Source organism: Curcuma longa, chromosome 19 (genome assembly GCF_044706935.1).
Source record: "Curcuma longa cultivar G26 ecotype Majalengka, Jawa Barat chromosome 19, ITB_CL_G26_1.1, whole genome shotgun sequence".
NCBI classification, from domain to species: Eukaryota; Viridiplantae; Streptophyta; class Magnoliopsida; order Zingiberales; family Zingiberaceae; genus Curcuma; species Curcuma longa.
In genome coordinates, this window is record NC_133879.1 from 6,439,100 (window position 1) to 6,465,038 (window position 25,939).

The following is a 25,939-nucleotide window of genomic DNA, read 5'->3' on the forward strand; positions in this document are numbered from 1 at the left end:
TCAAGAGCATTGCCCAAGCACATAGAATTTGGTTCTATGTCATTCCAATCTCTCTAAGTCCATACACCACTTTTGGACGAAATCGGTTGATGGACCTTAGCCATTCAAAATATTGAAAAATTTATATTTTCAATGTGAAAAAGGAGAGTCTAAAGATCTTGATTGTAGTGTCGATCAATGTGTATCATCATCGTATTATTTATATGAGCTTCCAACATTATTTCTCATGCTTGATTCATGTTTAAAAATTCGTTGCTCTTAATACGGTTTATCGAATTGGTGTTTAAGGGCATGAATACATTTAGGAGCATTGCCAAAGCACATAAGCCCTAGTTCTATGTCATTCCAAGCTCTCTAAGTCCATTAGCTACTTTTGTGTAGTCACTTTTGTGTATCCATGTCCTCAAACACCAATTCGATACACCGTATTGAGAGTAGCAGATCTTTGAACATAGAATACTTAATCAATATTAAAAAAATAACTTTTTTAATCGATTGTTACAGTGTAACAATCAATTAAAATTACTATTCATGGTCATAGTAACAAATTTAATTGATTGTTATACTATAACAATTGATTAAATTTTTTTAATGAGGGACAAAATGGGTATTGGGTATGTGATTTGGTAATTTTGAAAGTTACCTAGGTGATTTGGGTATTTTGAAACTTTGGCAATATGGTTCAGTAAATTGCCGTGTTTGTTATCTTTATGTTCCTCTTCTAGTTTTCTTGTTTTTTACTTTTATTTCTTTTCGTTTTTATTAGATTAATTTTCAGTACAAACTATCATCATGTTAACATTACTGCACACTTTCATCTTTATGCTTTTTTTGTGGAAGGTGATGTTTATGAAAAATAATGTAATCTATTACATAGTTGATTTCCACTTGATAGTGGACGTAGTTTGACCTTGTGGTTTGATCAACTAGGTTAGCATCTTGATCATCTTGTTGACCAAATGTTTGTTTAAACTAAATTTAGTCCAACTAATCTTACTAGAAGCAACTCCTCATTATTGACTTAGACCAGACTCTATCTTGCATTGCATCCAAGGCATTCCAAAGAACATGACTTTCATTAAATTAACTACCTATCTAGGTTATTGGCCATCCTTGTCTGCCATATGGTATCTAACTCGTGGATTTTTTTAGGACCTCTAATAAAAAACACAATAAATCCCACTTTCATCTTACATCATTGTAGAATGGAGCTTACCTACTAGCATGGATTTCATCCATACAACATAGAGCGGGGGAGACAACATGTCACCCTTTATTTATAGGGCACTCTTCTATAACCTATAAAACCCTAGGCCTTTATTTCATCCTTGCGAGCTAGTGCCCTTCCCCCAAAATGATTTCCACAACACCCCTTATGAATTTCCCACAACACACACTTAGCTTCCACTAACCCCAAACATGACAACAAAGGCTAGGTAAATGACCTTTTAAAAAGGTCCCATCAATTAGCAAGAAATGTTGGACCCTCTTTCATAGAGCCAACGATACACTCGGGTCTGTTGGAAGAATCCCTTCTTGTGGATACACGAACAATTTCAATCGTCAATCTTGGCTCTGGTTCCTATGCCTGCAAGATAAACGATGTGGCAGAATCAAACCTCAAGGGGTCTCTTGAGATCCTTGTTCGTCGGTGAGCTAGATAAGCTGACCAGCTCATCAGCCTTGTAGTTTTCATCTCGGAAGCTTCTTTAAAGTTCCCTTGGACTCGCTTGTATGCCTTTATATACTTGACCACCCGCTCCTCCTTAAATAAAAATGAACTATTCACCTAGCAAGTTACCAATTGAGAATCAAAATTACCACCACTCGGCAGTCTCCTACATTCTTCAAGTTATTTTGTGCTAATTCTTCAAGTTCTTCAATATAGTTTTTCTTTTGAATGTTGTTAAACTTTAGCTTTTGGTGACTCATTAACTTATCCTTGAATTGCAGCATAGTATCCCTTCCAGAATTAAGCAGTAATCCTTCTTAGCTTGATACCTACATCATCATTATATATGTAAATTATCATCTTTGTTTTTTAATTGTCAATGATTATTCTTACTTACCATATTTTAATGATTTTACATGTTCAAAAAGAGATTCTTATTATAGTATGCCATCCCATCTCCTTGTGTAACTCACAAAAGGAAAATGGATGTTAGAGAACTTTTACAACTCACTTAAGCTTTCATTGCCTTGCTAGAAATCCTCTTTTCATGAACAATTGGATAGGAGCCAACCATGCCCCACTAATGAAATAGTATGAGAATCCGAACTAGTACAATAAACCTAGAAAAAAATGAATTCATTAGACTCACAAGCCATGATAATGATTAGTTATTCTGTGCTTATCCTTAAAGTTTGTCAATATAATTTTTCTTTTTGAATGTTGTTGAACTTTGCTTTTAGTTACTCATTAACTTTTCCTTGAATTGCAGCATAATCTCCCGTTTAGAATCAAGCAATAGTCCTTCTTAGCTCGGTACCTACATCATTATTATCTATGTTAATTATCGTCTTTGTTTTTGAATTGTCAATGATTATTCTTACTTACCATATATTTATGACTTTATATTTTCAAAAGAGATTTTTATTCTAGTATGCCATTCGATCTCCTTGTACAACTCACAAAAGAAAAATGAATGTTAGGGAACTTTTACAGCTCATTTAAGCTTTAGGTGCCTTGCTAGAAACCCTCTTTTCATGAACAATTGGATAGGAGCCAACCCCCTCTTTTACCTCTTGATTGAATAATATATTTCTACAGGCACATGTAAAACAATGTGTTATTGCTAATAATCTGTATAGTGTACTCAAAGTTTAATGTTCTCTTTTGAATCATCACTTATATTTGTAGCTCTTGGAATGTTGCTCCAATAGGGAAGATCTTTCCTTTTCGTCTCCTTTAAATAGCTCTACAACTTGCTCCTCAAATTTAATGCTATAGCTGTGGGAGTCGGGTATAATTCACTTCATATTATGTATTTACTTCATCACGTATCTGATGCTAATATTATGAACTTGATAAAAATAGTATCTTTCTATTCATCATGTCTTCTAGCTGAGTAGAAATTCATGCCTAATTTTGTTATTTATCTATTTCCTTTAGATAAATAGTTTCTTTAAAAAATATGTCCAACACATGAAGTCCCTTAGAATGAAAATTTCAGAAGTAGGAAAACTCCATGACTCAGAAACTTTAGCACGAACATAAGTTCCGAAAGCAATGAAATTTATGACAGGAACGGTAAACTTCATCTTTTAGTTGTTTTCTTTTGAGTGTTAAGCACTCTGTCACTCACTGACATTCTTCATCTTTTTTTTCTTATTCTTTTATTTTTGTGAACAATGGGCAAACAAATTTGTCAAAACTAGTCTTCTAAAACATTCTCCGAAGAGGACAATGCTAAAAGGAGTTATACACGGTACATCAAATGTTTTTTTGTCTTTCTTCTATCATATTTATTCTGGTTGATGTGAATATTTATTTCTCTTCATGTTTGTGCGATGCATTTGCACATCCATTTGGATTGTCTATTTTTATTTGTCTTAACTTACTATTATATATTATATATTTTCCTATCAGTTTGATACATTCTTTGATGTTATATCATCTCTTGGTGTCTTTTTCTAGCCTTCCAAAATGTCCGCACAGTAGTAGGTATGCAAAATACAAGATAAAATATTGCATTACTTCTCATGCTCCATGCTATATTGAGATATTTGTTCAGGTTTAGTGGTTGGTGAAGTATCAGCTAGATTTCTTTAGGATTAAGTTTCCAACGAAGCTTATGTTGTATTTTTTATACTTTTTTATTTGTTTCTTGTAGATAAGGCATGCTTTCTTCATTATGTTGGCAGCATACTCGAGCAATTGTGCTAATACTTTAACCTCCTTTCATATGTTGATAATTGTGATTTTATATTGTTCTTATTTCAAATTTGATAAGTTGATACAAGAATTCTGATAGTAGGACAGCTAGTCATGGAGCTTTCTTTGTGAAGGATTCTAGTGAAAACACTTTCCTTTCATAGCATGCAATAATTATCTTGTGCCATCTGATTGGACTGGGACCTACAAATATAAATTGGAGATTAACCTACTTTTTTTTTAATTATACACCAATTTGTTCGATAAAATATACAAGTTGGTATACATTTTTTTAGTGTTTCTTCTATGTATTCACTTAGGCTATATTTACCTATAAAAGAAGAAAAGTGAATTGAATTCCATGATGGAATCAATGGTGGAAAATAATTTGGATCAAATAACTTGTCTTTCAAACCTTGGCGGATAACCAATTTTCATAAGGAAGAGAGGACAAGGGTAATGACCAATTACACCACTTAACTGTCCTTCCCTGCCTCGTTCGATTGCCAAACTTGATTGACGGTCCTTACCTTGGTCTTAATTAGTAATAACTTTTCTTGTACATACAAAAGGAAGTGATTTTGCAGGAAAATCATGAATGTTGTTGAGGTGCATTAAATAAAAATCAGGTTTTAAGGATTGTAGTCCAGTTGTGGTTTGTGCCATATATAATTCTTCATTGTCATGCCTTTGAGGCTGAAGGGCAGCTATTTTTGATTTTGTTATAAAGGGAATTAACCATGTTCTAGAGGTTTGTTTTGATTTTTTGTTTTTACTTTCTCTTTTCTGCACTTCAATGCCTCTTACAAAGGAATCTTCTATCAAAACAATTCTTGACAATACCTTCTAGACACTCTAGGATCCTTATGTCTTAATTGGAGAATTGTATGTGTTAGATATTATATGTATTTTGTTAGATCTCATGGGTCCTAACTATTGGATGGTGTTTGTGAAAATGATGTTTATCTTATATTCTTGTTTAGAAGAATTCACTTCCCTCCTAATTTAATTAGGGAAACACAAATCATGTCAGAAAATTTCAACAACAGACTTCCCCACATGCATTATCAGTCACATATGCTTAAATTTAAACTTGGGGACTAACACTCACTGTGAAAGAGTCTTTTTTTTTCAAAAAGGTTAGCTTAGACTTCAGCTATGTCCAGAGATCCCCAAAATCTCTATATGCCATAGGCAATCACAACACAATCTTAGCACCTGAACTCAACCTCTAACCTCTAAAATTGACCCTATGATAAAAGAGGACTTACTGTACAACAATGGTAGATTCATCCTCTTGACCCTAAGATGCCAAATTCCCCTATGATGTGTTTGCTCTAAATTTTCAATTACATAAATAATCTTTAGGTCTCATCTTTTGTAAAAGGGTCTTATGTAGCCGTTAAAGGTCCCTATACCTCAAACTAAACAAACAGAAGGAATGATAACCATGCCATATTTAGATCTAGAATAAAACCTCCCATTAATCGTCGCCCTAGCCATCCATCATCACCAACCTTCTTGATGCCAACAGAAATCGAGGAAAGTGTCCTCAAAATTTATGCATTTTTGTGGAATTTATTTTTAGTAAAGCATTATTGGAGATAGCATATTTGAGGATGCCATGTTGGATTTGGGAGCTTCTATTAATATTATGCTTAGATTTATGTCCAGTCACTTGATATTGGACATCTGTAGGTGACGGGAGTAGTAATTCAATTGGCCAACAAGAGTTTTGCACGATCGGCAAGAGTGATTGGGGATGTCTTGGTCAAGGTGAAGGAGTTGATCTTTCAAGCAAACTTTTATATCCTGGATATGGAGGGGGATTCTTCTTCGAGTCAGACATCGCTTATACTTAGGAGACCGTTCCTTAAGACAACCAGAACAAAGATAGATGTTCATGCAGGGACTCTTTCAATGGAATTTGAGGACATGGTGGTGCAATTTAGTATACTGGATGCGATGAGGTATCCTGTTTGCTTAGCATCGATGTATCAGAGGAGTTGGATTATGAGACTTGTGATGACTTATTATCAGATTTTGCCTTAGTATTTGGTTATTTCAAGGATAATTCTGAGCTAGATGACATCAATGTGATGATAATAGATGAGTGTACACGGGTCTGTACAACGGAAGTAGGTCATGGAAAATTACTTCCTTCAGTTTTGCAACCACCATAGTTAGAGCTGAAAATTCTTCTTGATCATTTAAAATGTGTATTTGGGAGAGGACCAGAAACTTCCAGTGATTATTGCCTAGAACCTCGAGCCTGATTAAGAGAAGAGATTGCTAGGTCTTATGAGGTAGTACCAGAGAGCTATCGGGTGGACTATTACTGATATACCCTGTATAAGCCCCTCCATTTGCATGTATATGATCTTTTTAGAAGATGACATGAAACTAGTACAACAGCGACAAAGGAGACTAAATCCCTACTTTTAGAAGTGGTAAAAATGGATGTCACAAAGCTTTGACAAGCTGGTATCATTTATCCGATCTTAGATAGCCAGTGGGTGAGTCCAGTCCAGGTGGTGCCGAAGAAGTCAGGAGTGATCATGGTTGTGAACAAGGACAACGAGCTGATTCTCACTTGGATTCTGAACTGTTAGAAGATGTGCATCGATTATAGGAAGTTTAACCAAGCCACTAGGAAAGATCATTTTCTGCTACCATTCATTGATCAAATGTTAGAGAGATTAACGGGCAGATCTCACAATTGCTTCTTGGATGGGTACACTGGATATTTTCAAATTCACATTGTTCCAAAGGACCAAGAGAAGATGACATTCACATGCCCTTTTGGGACCTTTGCATATCAGAAGATGTCTTTTTGGTTTGTGCAACGCTCTAAGTACATTCTAGCGGTGCATGGTAGGTATTTTTTTAGATGTTTTAGAGCATTGCATGGAAGTATTCATGGATGATTCTATTGTTTATGGCTCCTTATTTGATGCATGTTTAGATATCTCTCTCGGATTCTGCATCATTGTGTTGAGACTGACTTGGTTTTGAGTTATGAGAAGTGTCACTTTATGGTTGAGCAAGAGATAGTATTAGGTCATATTGCCTCACAAGATGGTATTTGAAGTAGATCCGACAAAAATTAATTTGATTTCATCTTTGCCTTATCTTGTATGCGTATGAGATGTTCGATCTTTTCTTGGCAATGCAAGGTTCTGTGCTTTATTGGTGATTTTAGTAGGATTGCTATTCCACTTTCATGCTTGTTGCAAAAGGGAGTGGAGTTTGTTTTTGATCAATCATGCAGGGATGCTTTCGACCGACTTAGGGAGGCCCCTACCTATACTCCTATCATTCGACCTCCGAATTGGTCCTTGCCTTATGACTTATGTGTGATGCTTTTGATTTTGCAGTGGGAGTGGTTTTGGCGTAGAAATTGGAAGGAGTATCTCATGTCTTTTGTTATGCCTTTAGGACATTGGACGCTACCCAAGCCAACTACACTACCACGGAGAAGGAGCTTTTAGCTATTATTTTTACATTAGATAAGTTCATATCATATTTACTATGTTCTCATGTGACGGTTTTTTCTGATCATGTAGTGTTGAAATTCCTCCTTAAGAAGTCAGATGTGAAATCATGATTAATCAGATAGATACTTCTGCTCCAAGAATTCGACGTGGAGATACACGATAGGAGTGGGAAGAAGAACATGATGGTTGATCACCTGAGCAGGATAGAGAGGATTCTTGAGCTTACACCGATAGCAGATTCTTTTCTAGATGAGTAATTTTTCCAACTGCGAGGTAAGCTCCATTGGTATGTAGAGATCGTGATCTTTGTGAATTACCTAAGTCAATAAATTGAAAAGTATGCTAAGTATTATGTTGGGATGACTCGTCCTTGTGGAAGTTTTGTAGCGACTAGGTAATTAGGCGATGTATTCTGGATGATGAGTTTCACTATATACTTATATTTTATCATTCTTTATCTTGTGTGAGATATTTTGGTCCACAAAGAACTGCTAGGAAAGTCCTGGATGCTAGTTTGTATTGGTTTAGCTTATTTCATGATGCCTTTTGAGTTTTATAGAGTATGTGGACGTTTTCAGCAGGTTGAGAACTTATGTGTACTAATGAGATGCCCCAACAATCTATGTTATTTTGCGAGATATTTGATGTTTGAGGTATTGATTTTATGGGTCCGTTTTCTATTTCTTTTGGTTTCACATACAATTCTTTTGGCAGCCGATTATGTTTCAAAATAGGTGGAGGTCATCTCTACTACGACTGATAACTCTTCACTTGTCATAGATTTTGTAAGGTCTCATGTCTTTTATAAGTTTGGCTTATCCAGGGTGATCATCAATGATAAAGGGTCCCACTTCTGCAATAGACACATGAAAGTTTTGTTGTTAACAAGTATGGTGTTATGTACAAAATATCTATTCCCTTCCATCCTTAGACGAACGGACAAGCAGAGGTTTTGAACAGGAAGATTAAGCAGATCTTGGAGAAAACAATGAGGCCAGACAGGAAAGATTAGAGTTAGAGGTTGGAGGATGCTCCTGTGGGCTTATCAAACTGCTTTCAAGATACTTATTGGAATGTTGCCCTACAGGATTGTTTTTGGTAAAGCATGTCATTTACCAATAGAGATCAAGCATAGAGCATATTGGGCAGTTAAGACTTGTAACCTGGACATGGATCAAGCTGGGGCTGGGCGGAAATTACAGTTGCATGAATTGGAGGAGCTTCGGCTCGAAGCCTATGAGAACTCCAGAATTTACAAAGAGAAGATAAGGGTTTTTCATGACAAGCATATCTTGCAAAAGGAGTTTCAAGTAGGTGACGAGGTGTTACTATATAATTCTCGTCTCCGGCTAATTCGTGATAAGTTGAGGTCCAGGTGGGAAGGTCTTTATCATGTTACTCATGTTTTCCCCTATGGTGTAGTAGAGATACAAAAGATTTCTAAGGGGTGGACCTTCAAGGTAAATGGACACTATCTCAAGAATTTTATGAAGGTGTTGAAGAGATGGAGGGGGAAAGAGCAAAGCTTCATGACTTCCGACTTAAGGAGAGTTTGTGCTTTTGAATATGATGAAGAATATTTTTTCCCCCATTTTTTGATTTCTTTTCTTCCAAACTCTAGTTGAATAACTCACTCAACAAAAATTCATCTTTTGTCACTTTGCTTTGCCTTAATTCAATTAAGAGTTTGGTTGATAACTTGATAGATTGCCCTAGATGGATAAAAAGTTTTAAGTGTGGGGGAAATTGCTTATGGTTTAATTTTGTGGTGGTTCCCTACTACCAATTGTTTGAAAATTTTTTAGATTGGTGAGTTTTGGTTTGGATGCACCAAGCATAATTTGAAAATTGAAGAGACACAACTTGGGTGGATTGTTTGAAGTAAACATCGGTTGATTTGAAGGGAATTGTTCTTGAGTTATCAACAAACAATTGCTGTAAAAACACATCTCTAGGATCCTAAGGAAGTGCAAGTCTGTACAGCTACAAGGGTTGAAGAATTAACAGAAAAAACCCACAACCAAGTTCAGAATTCAGAAATGTTGGTGTAGATGCTGGAATTGAAACCTGCTGATCAATAAGAGCAGGGTATTGAAAAAAATCTGAAGAACCAATTTGTGCCAATTCTTTATGCTGCTCCTTGCCAGAAACAGTTTGAGCTCCAGTTTATTCAGTACTAAATAAGATCCTTCTTTAAGCTGAGATCACCATGACTCAAACCAAAATAACTTTAAACTCTCAGTTATGAAACTCATGTCTAGAATTCTGAAGTTGTAACAACAAATGAAAAAAAAACTGTTAGTGACAAACCTTCATGCTGAATTTGAGTCCCAGTTATTCCAGAGACAAATGATAAACTCCCCATAAGCTTAATTCTTCATGACCTAAGCTGAAAACCCTTTGAATTCAGAATACTGAAACTAATGTCATAAAAATAAGAGAAGAAGGAAGTGAGACTAGTGGAGTTACTGATTTTTGAGCCATCTGCTGAAAAAAAAAAAACTTGCTCAGGAACCTATTTTGGGTTAGCTGTTTCAGCTAGGCAATTTCAGATGTCAGAACCTTATTGTTGTTCTTCCTTATTATGCAAGAGAAAACCTTGAAGAGATAAATGAAGAAAAGAAATGTAAGGAGCAGAATTCAATCAATGAAACCATCAAGTTGTGAAATGAATGTATCAATCTCAGTTTGTTTGTGCCAATCTCTTGCTGCAAGTTCCTGACTAGTTAAATACTAAGGTGAAGCTCTTATTTACCCATTTTCAAATGGTAATATTTCTTTTACAAGCCTCCACGATTCAAAAACTTAAAACCTCTTTAAATCTGAATTCCTGATTTGTTAGAATCTATTTGAACTAATTGCTTTTGATTATGTGGGTGCGGAGTTGGTGTTACAAGCCCCTGAACAGCAAGAAGTTCAAGTGGAGCTTTTGATCTTTAATTGCCATCTGGTATTATATTCTTCCCAAGTTCCCTGAGATTCAAAATCCGAGGATTACCAAAATCAGAATTCTGTAACTCAGAAATTCAGAAATCTGGAAAAGAGAGTTACTGCAGAAACAGATTTGAACCTGTGATGTGCCAATTTTTGCCTTGCAATTCTCTGATCATTGGGAAGCTCTAGTGAAGCTCTTCATCTTTCACTGTCAATTGGTGTTTACTTATCCCAAGTCCTCTATGATCCAAAAAAAAACCTACAACCCCTAGAATCAAACTTCTGAAGCTTGCATTTTGTAATCCAGAATTCAACTGGCCTTATTTCTGAAAAATTCAGAAGTTGGATTCTAAATTTGAAAGGCAGGGATATGATCTTGGATGATTGTTCAGACAATACTATGCTAACAACAGCAGCAATGTCTCGAGTTGAATCGCAAATCAGAAAATATTAGCAATCCCTTGAGTTTAATTTCTGAAACCAGAATCTTAAAAATCAGATATCCAGAAATTAGTTTTATTTCTGGAACTGACTTTTTGAATCTAGCTTCTGAAATGTATAATGCAGAGACTGATTGCATGTTGGAGGCTTCTTAACTAAACTTGACAGCACTATCGCAATTCTGAAGAACCAGGAAGATCTGCAAGGGAAAAGAATTTGACAAATTTCAGAAACCTGGAATGATAACTGAATTTAGGGCATCAGTTCATTGAAAAAAAATGAACGTTGAAATAACAAAGGGACTGGTCAGACTTATTCTCTCAACTTCATTGAAGCTGAATTTTAAATTCTGGAAATGCAATAGAGTTTTTGTGATCAAGAAGAAAAAATAACAGTGGTACAAGGGGTATTGTAACCATCTAAACTGTTCAGTACCAACTTCCTTTTAAACCTTTGGGACAGTGATTAAGTTAAAGTGAGTTCCTAACTAGCTCAATGCCATTTAGTGTATCATCTTTCCCATGAAGCTACTCTTTATTGGCTTCAGAGCTTTGAGAAAAGGAGTCACTAAAAGTGTCAAGTCTGAATTTAGCAGTAGTTGAGATGTTTGATTCCAGATTTGTTCTCTATTTCTGTTGCTCGGAAATCAGCTTTGTGTACCTCTCCAACTTACAGAGGAGAGTAATTCTTCTGTTGATCAAGGAATAAGAAACAATTACAGAAAAGAACTGAGAAATCTGCAGAAATAAACCAGAGACGATGTCCCAACCTAACCTATTGCATGCCAAATTGCCTGTGTAACTCTCTGTTAAGTAATGAGCTCAAGAAGTAAGGGAGATTCACTAATCCAATTACTGGAGACTTTACAAGAGGAAAATCCAGGAATCAAACTCAAAGAAATCAGGGAATCAGATTCTGAAATGCAAGAATCCAGAAACATCAGATTGCCCAGAAACTATTTAGGCTTTAAGCTGAACTTGTCCTAGAATTTTAGTTTTGAAACTGAGAATTCAAATTGTAGATTTCAGAACCCAGCTCATTTCTGAAAATGCTGAAATTGGGCTTTGAAAGGCAGTAGCTATGTGGTATTGAACCAGAATTCAGAATCTAGAATTTTGAATATCAGCATTTGTAGAATCTAGAATTCAAGCTGCCAAGTTTTTTGTTACCAGCAATAATTTAAATTGGAGCTCCTTCTGGATTTTAGTCTTGTGTTCAGAAATAAATAGGAGACCAAGAACTAGAACTTTGAAATCCTGAATTCCCCAAATGCTGAATTCTGAAACTGTACCTAGAAAAAAAATTAGAATTTCAGAGGTTTAACTCTATTTTTGGAGTTCTTTGGGTACATGGGATCTTTAAAAACAGTAGCATAGGGATTGTATCAAATTGAAGAGTTAACGTGCCAAGATTTCTAGGTAGCTATCAAATTGAAGGAGAACTTGGCTAAATATCTTGTTCTAACATTTACAAATGGTGTAACTCATCAGGTTTATTCTTCCAAACTCTCGTTCTCTCATTACTTTCTTTTCTTGTAATCATTTCATTTGCTTCCTTTAGTTGTTTGACTCCATTTTAACTTTCAATAATGTTTTTTTGATTCATGCATGCTATGTTTTTATAGTGATGGAGAATTAGAAAAGAAGCAAGCCTATGGTAGTGATATGTTACGAGTGTCATTGAGTGAGCTCTACCTCCATATATATTTTTGAGAGTTTGAGTGATTACCTACCTTGTGAGATTGCATCTTTTTTAATTTTTCGAATGGATTGATATCATCATTCTTATTGATTATTGTAGGGATTTAATTCATGATTGTCTTGATCTTTAGATGATTTTAGTTAAATTTCTTTTATTGTCTTCGAGGTATTGCTAGGGAATAATTTGGGAGATGCATTTAGTTTTGTGTTTTATTTGTTTGTCCAAGACGTATAAGAATAAGTGTAGGGGATTTAATAATCATCATTTTGTAGCGATATTTTGACTCTTATACTCATGTTTTTGATAGTGTTTATGCTACATTTCATGAGTGGACTTGTTTTGGGGCTTTAATGTAAATTATCTCATATTTGTGGTATTTTAGCTAACTATTTGAATGTGATCTTCATAGGAGATCAAGGATCAAGGATTCAAGTCAGATTGAACCAAATTAGGAGTCAAATCTAGGACTAATGGAAGAGAACCAATCGAGAACTAGTTTTATACTGTTCATCAAAGATTAGGGGTGATCTAAGCCATCCCTTAAAGATCTGATCCATCCAGGTTAAGTGGGAATAGATCATGACCCTTGATCTCGATCTAAGCTTTTGGGTCAACTTCAGAGCGACGTCCACAGTTAGATCCGATCTGAAGAAATATCAGCTGTCCATTCAGATCTAGTTCATTTGAGATTGCTATAGTGATTGAGGATCGCAATTTTTTCTCTTTAAAAAGGGAGGGCGCGAGGAAGGGAGGAGGCAAGCGTAAAAAAGATCGCCGACCATCTCATTCCGTTAGGATTCTACACTGATGATTGGGATTGGATCACCGGTGAAGTAGGGCCGCTATACTATAATAAATTCCTTTCTTATCCAAAGTCCGGTTCAGAGTTACCGCTGATCAATTCCAGCCATTGTCATCTCCATCACTCCTCCGCTAGCATCACTATTGCCGAGCCACATCAACTTCCACCTGAGTTGTAGGAGTTGCAAGGGGATTCCCTACTCTTCTAACAGATCTGTTTACATCTTCCTTCCATCAGTCCGACTCTAATTTCATCCTGTCCCACACGTTGTGCTGATCGCAACATCGTTGGCTATTCTTCCTCGATCCAAACTCAATTGAGCTTGGGGTTGCCCTAGCTCATATTGTAACAATTCCTAGTTGTCAATCTCACTTCCCATTTAGTTCGTGATTAAATTTTGTAAAGATTCTTGTGTTCTGATCAATTTTGGTTAGTTACCGTTCATTCGGAAGGTTAATGGTTGGTTGATTGTTAGTGCCACAAGTCAGCTAAGGTTTAGGTGTTGTGCTTTTTTTATAAGTACAGTTTAGTGGTTTTCTAGTAGATCTATGGTTTGTTTCTCTTATTTCACATGGTATTAGGTTAATTTCAATTGTTCACTTCTTTAAAACAAAACCCCCTATTAATCCCGCTTTATATAGCGATCACAAATTATTCACAATGTTTCTTGGGAGACGATCTGGGTCGTACACTATACTACACTAGTGTAGAAGGGGTTTGGGAAAATAATTGTCACTTGTGGTACGACACATGAGTGGTATTAATGCCCTATTAGGAAAAGGATGGTCAATTGTTCTCCCAATTCCAAATAAATGTTATGAGGGAGAGGATGATGACTGGAGTAGTATTCCTACATCTCAACCAATTGATGATCTTGATACTCATTGTATTCTTGTTCATGAAAAATACTTTAGAATAGAAAATGAGGATGTCTGGGTCACGAACAAGAAAAAATGATATTCTACACTTTTATGTCATGTTTATGTTATGAATAAGAAAGGATGCTTTATGCACTTTCAAAAATTATGTTATGCAATTTTATGTCATGTTTATGTTTGTGTTATTGTTATTATATATGTCATGTTTATAACAAACTCGCAAGCAATTTAAGCTTATCTATAGTCTGTCTGACCTACTATGCTTACTTAAGTCTTACCCTGTAGGCCTAACTTACTAGCTTACTCGTGCTTAATTCCCCGTTAGGAGTAGTCACTTCCATAGGTAGACTTCTCATTTGCCAAATATCCAGTTTAAACTTTCTCTAGCCTAACTTCCAATTAGGACTAGTCATTTCCTTAGGTAAACTTTTCACCTGCCAAACATATAGTTTAGACTTTTCCTTGTCTAACCTCCAGTTAGGACTAGTTACTTCCCCAGATAGACATCTTGTTGGGATGTATACAAGAATCTTATCTATCTATATAAATAAACATTCTGAAATAAGAATCACATTTGGTCAATGTTTGCATTTAGTTTTTATGCAAGTGTTCATTTAATCTATATTGTAGATAAACATGGTGTGCGGAGTAACAACCCTAGATTGCTATGTGTCACGAGTAGGGTTGCAAATTAGAATTTGTAAATTTATCGAAAACCCGCAGTTAATGCAAACAAATCAAAATGAAGTATAGGGGCCTCGAGTCGTATTTTTCAATGGACTAATAGATAATTGCTTAAATTGAGCTTGGGTGTCGTTCTTTTTGGGGTTTTCTATGAAAATTGAGGGTTTTGGAGTTTTTCAATTAAATTGTGAATTCGAAATCAATGAATGAAAACAAATTAAACTAGGTAACTAGGAATGAAACAAAACATGCAATTCAAGAAATAAGGAAAAGCAAGAATTGAGCTACGGTTACCAATTGCTTTTAGGGCAACAACTTAACTAGCAAGGCAATTATGCAATCCAATTATCAAATTCCACTTGACTAATAGCAAGATCACTGACTAAGCCAATTTAACCTATCTAACTGATACACGGAGTCAAACTTGGCACGGAACAGTGTAAATTTGGCACGAAACAGTAATGAGCCTTTATCAGAAACTGAAATCAGCCAATAGAATGAAGTCGAAGCTAATAGCATGAGATTAAATCCAAAAAAAAAAAAACTAAACTAGCATTAAGAATTAACCAAATTCAAACAAACAGCAATTGTTAGGTGAATAATGCAGTAAACATGAGACCACAATTTGAAATGTTCAGTAACAGCTAAGAAAATCAGAAACTGATAAAATCATCCCTCCTTCCCAATTTCAATTGCATTATTCACAACTTAGTTGTCAATCAAGTTGGTAAACTGATAATGCAGATTCACTGATCTCTCTGGAGCTTGATGCTGGTCTCCGGAGTGTTTCGCTCGCTGCCAGCACCACGATTTGCCCGGAAAAACCCTCTCCGGCCAAGACAGACACTGTGCGAAGCGTTTTCAGCTGGCAAAAACTAGATTCCGTGGCTTCTCTTGCTCCGATTGAGTTGCTCGTGGCTCCGGTGTGCTACACGCTCCTCAGAGAACCCCTCAGAAGACTTGCGGCGTCGGATGGCGCTGTGGATGGTCGGAACAAGAAGAAACAGGGTTGTTGGCCGGTGAAGAAACCCTCTCCGCCGCGCCAACTCCAGCTGCCGGGATATACCCAAAGGACCGGCTTCGAACTCCTCAGAGACCAAGGAATGCAACGGAATTTGATTGGGAGGAATCAGGCTCGCCGTGAGTTACGTCGCGCAACAGGGGAGATGCTGTCGCGGGGACGAAGCACAGTGTCGGGCGGCCACTGTTCATCCTGAAGGTTGTGGCTTATATACTCTTCATTAATCAAGCAATCTCAGCCGTTGATCTTGGAATCCAACTGTCAGAATTTGATCTAGCTCTAGGGCAGCTTAGGACTTCCAAAAAATTGAGGGATCTTGATCGGGCTTGATCTAGGTCATGCCCTCCATGTTGGCTTGATCAATTTGGGCAAATTGGCTTGACTTGGCTTGACTTGATGGCGATTGAGCTCGAGTTTAATCCGATGTGAGCCCTAAAACTCAATTAATGTAAAATTTGCTATTAAATCACAGAAATTATAATCAAACCTTCAATTATACCACATGACACAAATATAATCAAATCGATTCAATTAACAATTTATTTTCATGAAAAAATCCAAAAATGAATCGATTAAAATGCATACAAATCCTAACTCATCAGAAGTCTACCTAGGGAAGTAACTAGTCCTCACTGGAGATTAGGTAAGGGAAAATCCAAACTAGATGTTTGACAGGTGAGAAGCCTACTTATGGAAGTGATTAGTCTTAACGGGGAGTTCAGCATGGGTAAGCCAGTAGGTTAGACCTACAAGGTAAAGCTTAGGTAAGCTTAGCAGGTCAGACAGATTACAGGTAGGTTTAAGTTGCTTGCATGTTTGTATGTTTATCTTGCAAGAACCAGGAGCTGGAAGCAAGACGAAGGAAACATAAGAGGAACATATAGAAGAAGCCGAACCAAGAACTCAGGTCAAACCCGAGTTGACAGGATCCGGGCGCTTGGATATTATTCCAGGCGCATGGATGGTCCAGGCACCCCTATGGGTTCTAGGTGGCTAGATCCAAAAGAATCGACCCAGATAAAATCGAGGAGATCGGATCTGATGGGATCTTTTCTAGGCACCCGGCTAAAAATTCAAGCGCCCGGAAGGGTCTTTATAAGGAACCTCAGCGTGAAGCACTAGATATAATCTCTCTACGTCATTCTCTTCATCCTGTGGTACTGTTGAATGCGAACGGGGTCAAATTCGTGGAACCGGAGAAGTTCCAAGAAAAGTTCGCGACGCTCAGGACTTCCGGATCGGCTACTACACGTGTTTGATTTATTCTTTTCTTAAGTCTTACATTGTATTTACATTTATATATTTTCTAGACTATAAGACGAGTTTCTCCACCTTCGGACAATCATTCGAAAAGGACACCACTAGTGGACGAGTGCCTCCCAAACATACACCTTTGATGTACTAACCATAAGGGTTAGGAACAAAGTAAAATCCGTAAGTCCCTATGCTTGTTTATTTAATCCGTTGGAAGTGTCTTTGATAGCAAAACCAACGAATGTCGAACGTGCTATTCACCCCCCCTCTAGCACACCCCAACAATCCTACAATTGGTATCAGAGACGGCCTGCTTTTAATCGGACTAACCGCCACGGGAGCACGATGACAATGATAGAGGGGGAGAAAGGTAATTCTTGTAATGTTCATTTTAAAATTCATATAATATGTTATAAGTGCAAGAAGAGATGACATTATAAAAATCAGTGTCCTACTCGTAAGAATTGGACGGCACCACCTGCGGCAAAGGAGGATCCAATGCTAGCAGCCCAACGATTTAAAAAGCATGTCATGTGCTTCAAGTGCCAAAAAAGCAGCCATTACAAGAATCGGTGCCAAGAGAGGAAGACGACAAAGAAGAAATCGGAATTAGGACAAATGATTTCGGTAAGTATGTTTAATTACAAAAATACCCCTAAAATTTTGCATGCTAGATTTAATTTTATTATAAATTTAAATAATTTAAAATTTTTAAATTTAGAAATTATAAAAAACTCAAATCTAGATAATTTAGAAAATTTAAATAATTTGAACCATTCAAATTTAGATAATTTAAATTTAAATAATTTGACCCATTCAAACTTGAATAATTCAAATATTTTCACTAATTCAAATTTGACCAATTCAAATAATTCAAAATTAATTAATTTAAAATTTTAAACTTAGATAAAAATTAACAATTAAAATCGACCTAATTTGAATAAATTTGAACTAAATAATAATTTAACTAATTTAAATTCAATCATTAATAATTCAAATTTAATTAATCAAGGTTTAATACAAATAAATAAAAAAAATAAACTAATTCTTTAACTTATTCAACCAAGTTAAGTCACAATTGAATAATTCAACTTTAATTAATTTAATAAATCTAAAAATTAATAAAAATTTAATCAAACAAGATAAAAATAATAACCATCAAGATAAGTTGAATAATTTAAATTTAATTAGTAATTCAAAATTAAATAATCAAGATAATCCGAATAATAAGATAAATTTAAAACCCATCAAGATAAATTCTAAACTTAATAATTTAATCACAAAAAATTCAAAATTAAATTCTTATAATAATGTGTCACAATTCAAAATTATAAATTCTTATAATAATGTGTCAGATTAAAGGAGAGATTCTAATTTAAAGGATGATAAATAATAGTTTTTCGAAAAGTATCTATTTTGGAAATACCTTTCAAAATTTACTTTTGAAAACACTCTTGAAAAACTATTTTAAAAATCATTTCAAAATTTATGTTCGAAAAATTCTTTCAAAACTCATTTAAAAAATCTTTTGAAAAATTGATTTTAAAATTATTTTAAAAATCTTGAAAAATTCTATTGAAAACTTTTATGAAATATTTTGAAAAAGTCCTTCAAAACCTGATTTGAAAATTATTTTACAAAATTATTTGTGAAAACTACTATGATCTTTCAAAAACTGTCAAGACTAAGTTGTGACCATAAGGCATTACCATTATTGTTAATGCAAAAGAAAAAAATAATCAATCTTTTTGATGTGTGAAAAGGGGAAGAAGAGACTTAAGTTGAAAATATAGAATTCTCTTAGATTGTTAAACTTTGACTTGAATTAACTTAAGAAATTGTCAAACATCAAAAAGTAGAAGATTGTTGGTACAAGGAGCAATAGGTCTCACCTTAGAGTTTCAATAATTGACAATACATCTAGGTCTAATCAGTTTGACCAAGGGTTGATCCTAACAAGACCTAATATTTGAATATGAGTGTAGTCTAGTTAGATCAGTTTGACCAGAAGACTAGTGAGAAGTCATAGTCGATTAGATTAGGCAAGGAGAAGTCCTAGTTGAAACTAGACAGGGTAAGTCCTAGTTGGAGGCTAGGCAAAAGAAGTCCTGATCTGAAAGATTTGGTAAGAAAGTCCGGAGAAGTCCTGATCTGGAAGACTAGGCAAAAAAGTCCTAGTTGGAAGCTCGGCGGTCCTAGTTGGAAGTTAGAAGAAATCCTAACTGGAGGTTAAGCAAGGAAAAATTCAAACTAGATGTTTGGCAAGTAAGAAGTGATGAAAAATACTAGAAAAGTCATTTCGGTGAATTCTTGCAGAACAAAAATTTTTTTGGAAACGATTTCAAGTTGCCCTCATAGTCGATCAAACAAAGTTTGATCGACACATTTAGATTATTGGACTCTTGTGTTTGGTTTACAAGAATCGAGATAAAAAAATAATTTATTTAAAACGAAAAGTAATAAATTATACCTTTTCTTTGGGTTGTCTTAAAGTAGGTGGTTAACCCCTCGATCTTTTGCTGTATATCCTCTCCTCTTCTCGAACGTTGTGTGGGCAATGGTCCTTCAAGAAGATTCCACCAAGTCTCTTCTCTCCAATGGCAAGCAAGCAAGGAGCCTTCTCTTCCTTTTTCTTCTTCTTCTTCCTTCTTCTCTTCTTTCTTCTTCCTCACTTGCCGCCGGCCCTAGCCAAGAGATAGGGAGTGCTCCAGCCCTAGCAAGGCTTCGTAGAGGATGAACCGAAATCAAAGAGGGAGGGATGGAGATGAATCGAAATCAAAGAGAAGGGAGAGGGGGTGTTGGCGGCGGCAACAAAAAGGGAAAAGAACTTTGGTGTCGCCGGCCCTAGGGGGAGGAGAAAGGAATTTTTGTGTAATCTTTTGCCTCCCCTAAACCCCTCATATAGATATGCCATCTTAGAAATTTTAGAAAAATCTGATAAATTTTTGACAAGATCTAATAAGAATAATTCTAATAGAATCTTTAGATATAAAATTTATCAGTTTTTAAAAAAACTTCTTTTCTATTAATTTTATTCTTAGACAAAATCTTTTAATTAAATCTCATTATTTTTTAATAAGATTCCTTAATTAAATTTTGTCGTCTTTAATAAAATTAATTTGCAAAATTTTTATAATAAAATTTTGTACGAGAAGAGACGAAATTTCTTAGCGAATTTTTTTTTTAAAATTTCTTAATTCTTATCAGAATTTTTCTTGGAAAAATTCTTAATAAAATTTCAGAAATTTACTTTTCTAAATAGAATTTCCTATCTGAAATTTCTCACAGAATTCTTCTGGAATTCTTTCAAAGGTCTTCTAGAATTCTTCCGGAGGTCTTCGAGAATTCTTCTGAAGGTTTCCAAAGGTCTTCGAGAATTCTTCCAAAGGTTTCCTAGAATTATTCCAGAGGTCTCCCGAGGTCTTCAAAAATTCTTCCGAAGGTCTTCAAGAGGTCTTCAAGAATTCTTCCGAAGGTCTCCATGAATTCTTCCTGAGGTGGATTCAAGGATTTCCAGAGGCTACAGTAAGGGCCTAGAGGAGGAATTGATTTTGGTCTCCTGATGGGCTTGAGCTTCCCATGTTCTTCCTGAACACACAGCTTAAGTCCATCAATAATAACTCATTCCATTAGAGAGTTATTATTGCACTATCGCACCGATCCCATTTTACAATATGGGCTCTTTTTTACTATAAATACATTAATCTCCCTATGTTTAAGATATCGTATGTCCGTTAATTAAATGAGTTGCTGATAACTCGAATTTAATTAACTTCTAATCCAAGAGTAGTACCACTCAACCTTATTATCATGCGGACAAAGTCCACCTGCAGAGTTTACATGATAATCCTTATGAGCTCCTCAAGGGGACACTATCAACCTATATTTAGGATACAGATTCCTTCTATAATTAACAACACACCATTACATAATACTACTTCCCAACTCATCGGCCTTTTGATCTATCGCTCTAAATCTCACCCTTTGATGAATCAAAGAAGCACATACTAAGTACATGTGTTTGTTATTATATCGGGATTAAGAGCATGTACATCTATAGTAACAGAGGCTTTGTTCGATTATATAGTCAGTATAAATCGAACAATCCTCAGATGGTCCTGCTCAATACACACTGAGTGTACTAGTGTAATTCTATAGTCAAGACAGACTAAGACCAAATTACACTACAACCAGTCCAATGGTTTGTCCAATCCATCATGGTTGTGAATATTGTTTATAATCTATAAGGAACTGATAACATGGTCTTCTGTGTGTGACTCCGTGATGAGTTAGGGTTTGTATGCATTTTAATCGATTCATTTTTGGATTTTTGCATGAAAATAAATTGTTAATTGAATCGATTTGATTATATTTGTGTCATGTGTATAATTGAAGGTTTGATTATAATTTCTGTGATTTAATGGCAAATTTTGCATTAATTGAGTTTTAATTGATTTTAGGGCTCACGTCGGATTAAACTCGAGCTCAATCGCCATCAAATCAAGCCAAGTCAAGTCAATTTGCCCAAATTGATCAAGCCAACATGGAGGACATGACCTAGATCAAGCCCGATCAAGATCCCTCAATTTTTTGGAAGCCCTAAGCTGCCCTAGAGCTAGATCAAATTCTGACCGTTGGATTCCAATATCAACGACTGAGATTGCTTGATTAATGAAGGGTATATAAACCGCAACCTTCAGGATGAACAGTGGCCGCCTGACACTGTGCTTCGTCCCCGCGACAGCGTCTCCCCTGTTGCGCGACGTAACTCACGGCGAGCCCGATTCCTCCCAATCAAATTCCGTTGCATTCCTTGGTCTCTGAGGAGTTCAAAGCCGGTCCTTTGGGTATATCCCGGCAGTTGGAGTTGGCGCGGCGGAGAGAGTTTCTTCGTCGGCCAACACCCCTGTTTCTTCTTGTTCCGGCCATCCACAGCGCCATCCGACGCAGCGAGTCTTCTGAGGGGTTCTCTGAGGAGCGTGTAGCACACCGGAGCCACGAGCAACTCAATCGGAGCAAGAGAAGCCATGGAATCTAGTTTTTGCCAGCTGAAAACGCTTCGCACAATGTCTGTCTTGGCCGGAGAGGGTTTTTCCGGGCAATTTGTGGTGCTGGTAGTGAGCGAAACACTCCGGAGACCAGCATCAAGCTCCAGAGAGATCAGTGAATCTGCATTATCGGTTTACCAACTTGATTGACAACCAAGTTGTGAAGAATGCAATTGAAATTGGGAATGAGGGATGATTTTATCAGTTTCTGATTTTCTTAGCTGTTACTGAACATTTCAAATTGTGGTCTCGTGTTTACTGCATTATTCACCTAACAATTGCTGTTTGTTTGAATTTGGTTAATTCTTAATGCTAGTTTAGTTGGCTTTTTTTTTTGGATTTAATCTCATGCTATTAGCTTCGACTTCATTCTATTGGCTGATTTCAGTTTCTAATAAAGGCTCATTACTGTTTCGTGCCAAATTTACATTGTTCCGTGCCAAGTTTGACTCCGTGTATCAGTTAGATAGGTTAAATTTGCTTAGTCAGTGATCTTGCTATTAGTCAAGTGGAATTTGATAATTGAATTGCATAATTGCCTTGCTAGTTAGGTAGTTGCCCTTAAAAGCAATTGGTAACCTTAGCTCAATTCTTGCTTTTCCTTGCTTTTCCTTATTTCTTGAATTGCATGTTTTGTTTCATTCTTAGTTACCTAGTTTAATTTGTTTTCATTCATTGATTTCGAATTCACAATTTAATTGAAAAACTCCAAAACCCCCAATTTTCATAGAAAACCCCAAAAAGAACGACACCCAAGCTCAATTTAAGCAATTATCTATTAGTCCTTTGAAAAATACGACTCGAGGCCCCTATACTTCATTTTGATTTGTTTGAATTAACTGCGGGTTTTCGATAAATTTACAAATTCTAATTTGCAACTCTACTCGTGACACATAACAATCTAGGGTTGTTAACTTCTCACCTGCCAAACATCCAATTTGGACTTTCCCTTACCTAACCTCCTGTTAGGATTAGTCACTTTCCTAAGTAGACTTCTCACCTGTCAAACATCTAGTTTGGACTTTCCCTTACCTAACCTCTAATTAGGATTTCTCCTAGCCTCCAACTAGGACCGCCTATCCTCCATTTAGGACTTTCTTGCTTAACCCTCCAAATCAAGACTTCTCTTAGCCTCCAACTAAGACTGTCTAGCCTACAACTAGGACTTTCTTACTCAATCCTCCAGATCTGAACTTACCCTGCCTAGCCTCATCTAGGATTTCTCCTTGCCTGGTCTAACCGACAATGACTTCTCGCTAGTCTTCTGGTCAAACTGACCTGACTAGACTTCATTCATATTCAAACATTAGGTCCTGTTTGGATCAACCTTTAGTCAAACAGACCAGACCTAGGTGTATTGTTAAACATCAAAATTTTGGGATCAGACCTAGTGCTCCTTGCACTAACAAAAAATAAAAAAAATAAAATCTAAATATTTAAAAATAAAAAATATATATATTTAAAATATATATTTATAATGAGATTAAATAGTTGGCAAATAACTCGAGTTCGTTGTGAAAATAACTCATTTAAAAGTTCAATGAGCTTAGATTGAGCTCTGCTTGTTAACATATATAATATTTATAATTCATGTTATATATATATATATATATATATATAAAATAAGATAATCGAGCCTCTTAACGAGTATGTTCGCAAATCTCTTAACGAACACGTTCGCAAGCTTCTAAACAAATATGTTCGCAAACTTACTATCCAAATACTGTTAAACTCGAGTTCGACTCGATAATGTTTTCGAACTCGAAATCAGACTCGAAGTTGGCTCATTAACTTAATCGAACGAACTCGAACAAACTTTTTTTCGAATCAAGATCCGAATAGCTTGCGAGCGGCTTGACTCGTTTACACCCCTAGGCAGAATGAAACATTTCATTTGTATCGGGCGAAACGACATGACATTTTAAGCTATGTTCCATACTATTGTATGCTCCAAATCCCACATGGAAAATTGCCAAAAACACCATTTGATGAGGTTTGTGCCATTTATCTTCAGAAACTACTTTAATGCAATGATTTTCAGATTTCTTAAGTGTTCATGCGAATTCTCACTCTTAAGTTATTTTTTAGGCCTTGAGGAAAATATCCATCTTTATGAACTCAAATATTCTTCTTGGAGCTACCACAGAAGTTGGGTTTCTTTGTTATGCCTCAGTTTGTTCAAACTTTGAAGAGGCAGCAGTCCACCTTATTAAACCAATCTTAATGACCATATTATCCTCTTTTGAAGGTTCCCCGGTTACAAGTTTTGGTGGTGAAAGTGATTTTAATGCATATCTAAACTATGAAGGTTTATTTATACTTTTTATGTTTGTTTTGTTGTCATATGCACTCTCTGAATTATTGTACATGCAGGCTATGCTTTTGTCTGCACTTGAAACAGCATTGGTGTATCATCTAAAAGTTCTTGCAATAGCCATAACTTATGGAGGACCAGTGCTATTGCAGTTTCAGGATGAACTGAAGTTAGCAATTGGGTATGCATTTACTGGAAGGTCTTAAAATAATTATTATAGAGAACTTCATTTTATAGCCTGACAACTAGTTTAACTTTTTTTATACTTTGAAGGTTGGTAAAAATGATTTAGTTGTGATATGACAGGTAATGGAGCTGGCAATGATGTCCTTTGCTCTCTTCTTGCAAGTCTGATTCTCTATTACCCTATCGACCAATTTAAGCATGCAGGAATTTCTGCCCTTAGTATTAAGGCTTATGCAGCTATTTGTTATGTATTGCTTGATTACTTGTTGTGGATGTGTGGGTTGTCTTCTAGTAAGCTTGCTATTTCATTGATAGAAGAATAGCTTTGTAGCAAAGTTAGTGAGAATGAAATGAATGAAAAAGTGGTACCCCCTCCTCGGTGGCATATTCCTACTCATGATGAACTCTCCTTTGTAACTGAACTCTTGGATATTCATTTCCAATCAGCTCTTGATGTTCTTTTCAAGATTTGCCTTACAAAAATGCCCATGGAGGCAGGTGATATAAAAATGCCTTAACTCCTAATTATCCAGCAGCAGTTTGTTTTTGTCAACCAACTTACATATTCAAGCAAGTTTTTTAAGGTTGATGGCTTAAATTTGGCTTGAGATTTGAGTTCCATGTCCTGATCCCTACAAGCCACACACACACACACTCCTCGGTTTGGAAGTTGTTTATTCTCTGTACATGATGATAATATGGTTGCACAGGGGATGAGAAGGAACATTTGAAGGCCACACTATTACGTATTTACTCTTCTTTGCAAGGTGTAATGCCATACTTGTTTATTCTCTGTACATGATGATAATATGGTTGCACAGGGGATGAGAAGGAACATTTGAAGGTCACACTATTACGTATTTACTCTTCTTTGCAAGGTGTAATGTCATACTTGCCTGATAATGCACCCTTCCTGCAAAAATAGAGAAGCCAAAGTAGTTGATTTTGATAGTTCTGTTATTGCTGGGGCTGTTGGACCAAATATTGGCAGTGCAGAAATGAGGGAGAGGGTTGCTCAGCAGATACATGCAGCATGTAGGTATGCTCATATCTAGCTATGTGTATCTATCTTGATCTAATTTTCTGCTATAATTTTGACAGATATTTACTGAGAGAATGGTCTGAAGATGCTTATCATTAATATTTTCTAGCTATGTACTTCTAATACTTATCATTAATATAATAGATGCTTTAGGAAATTTTGGTAAGTGGTCAGCACTATAGATAGATATCTAACAATTCCTTAATGAGAATGATATCCTATTGATATAAATGTTTTGCCATTTGTTGTCCTTTCCTTTTCAT

General features: G+C 35.9%; 1 long non-coding RNA gene across 1 annotated transcript; it reads left to right on the top strand.

Moving 5' to 3' along the window:
• The first annotated feature begins 24,512 nt into the window (after positions 1-24,512).
• On the top strand, positions 24,513-25,019 carry LOC141812636 (uncharacterized). Its single transcript, XR_012600316.1, has 2 exons — positions 24,513-24,647; positions 24,755-25,019. It is a non-coding gene; the product is annotated as an uncharacterized LOC141812636 (long non-coding RNA).
• Positions 25,020-25,939: the final 920 nt, after the last annotated feature.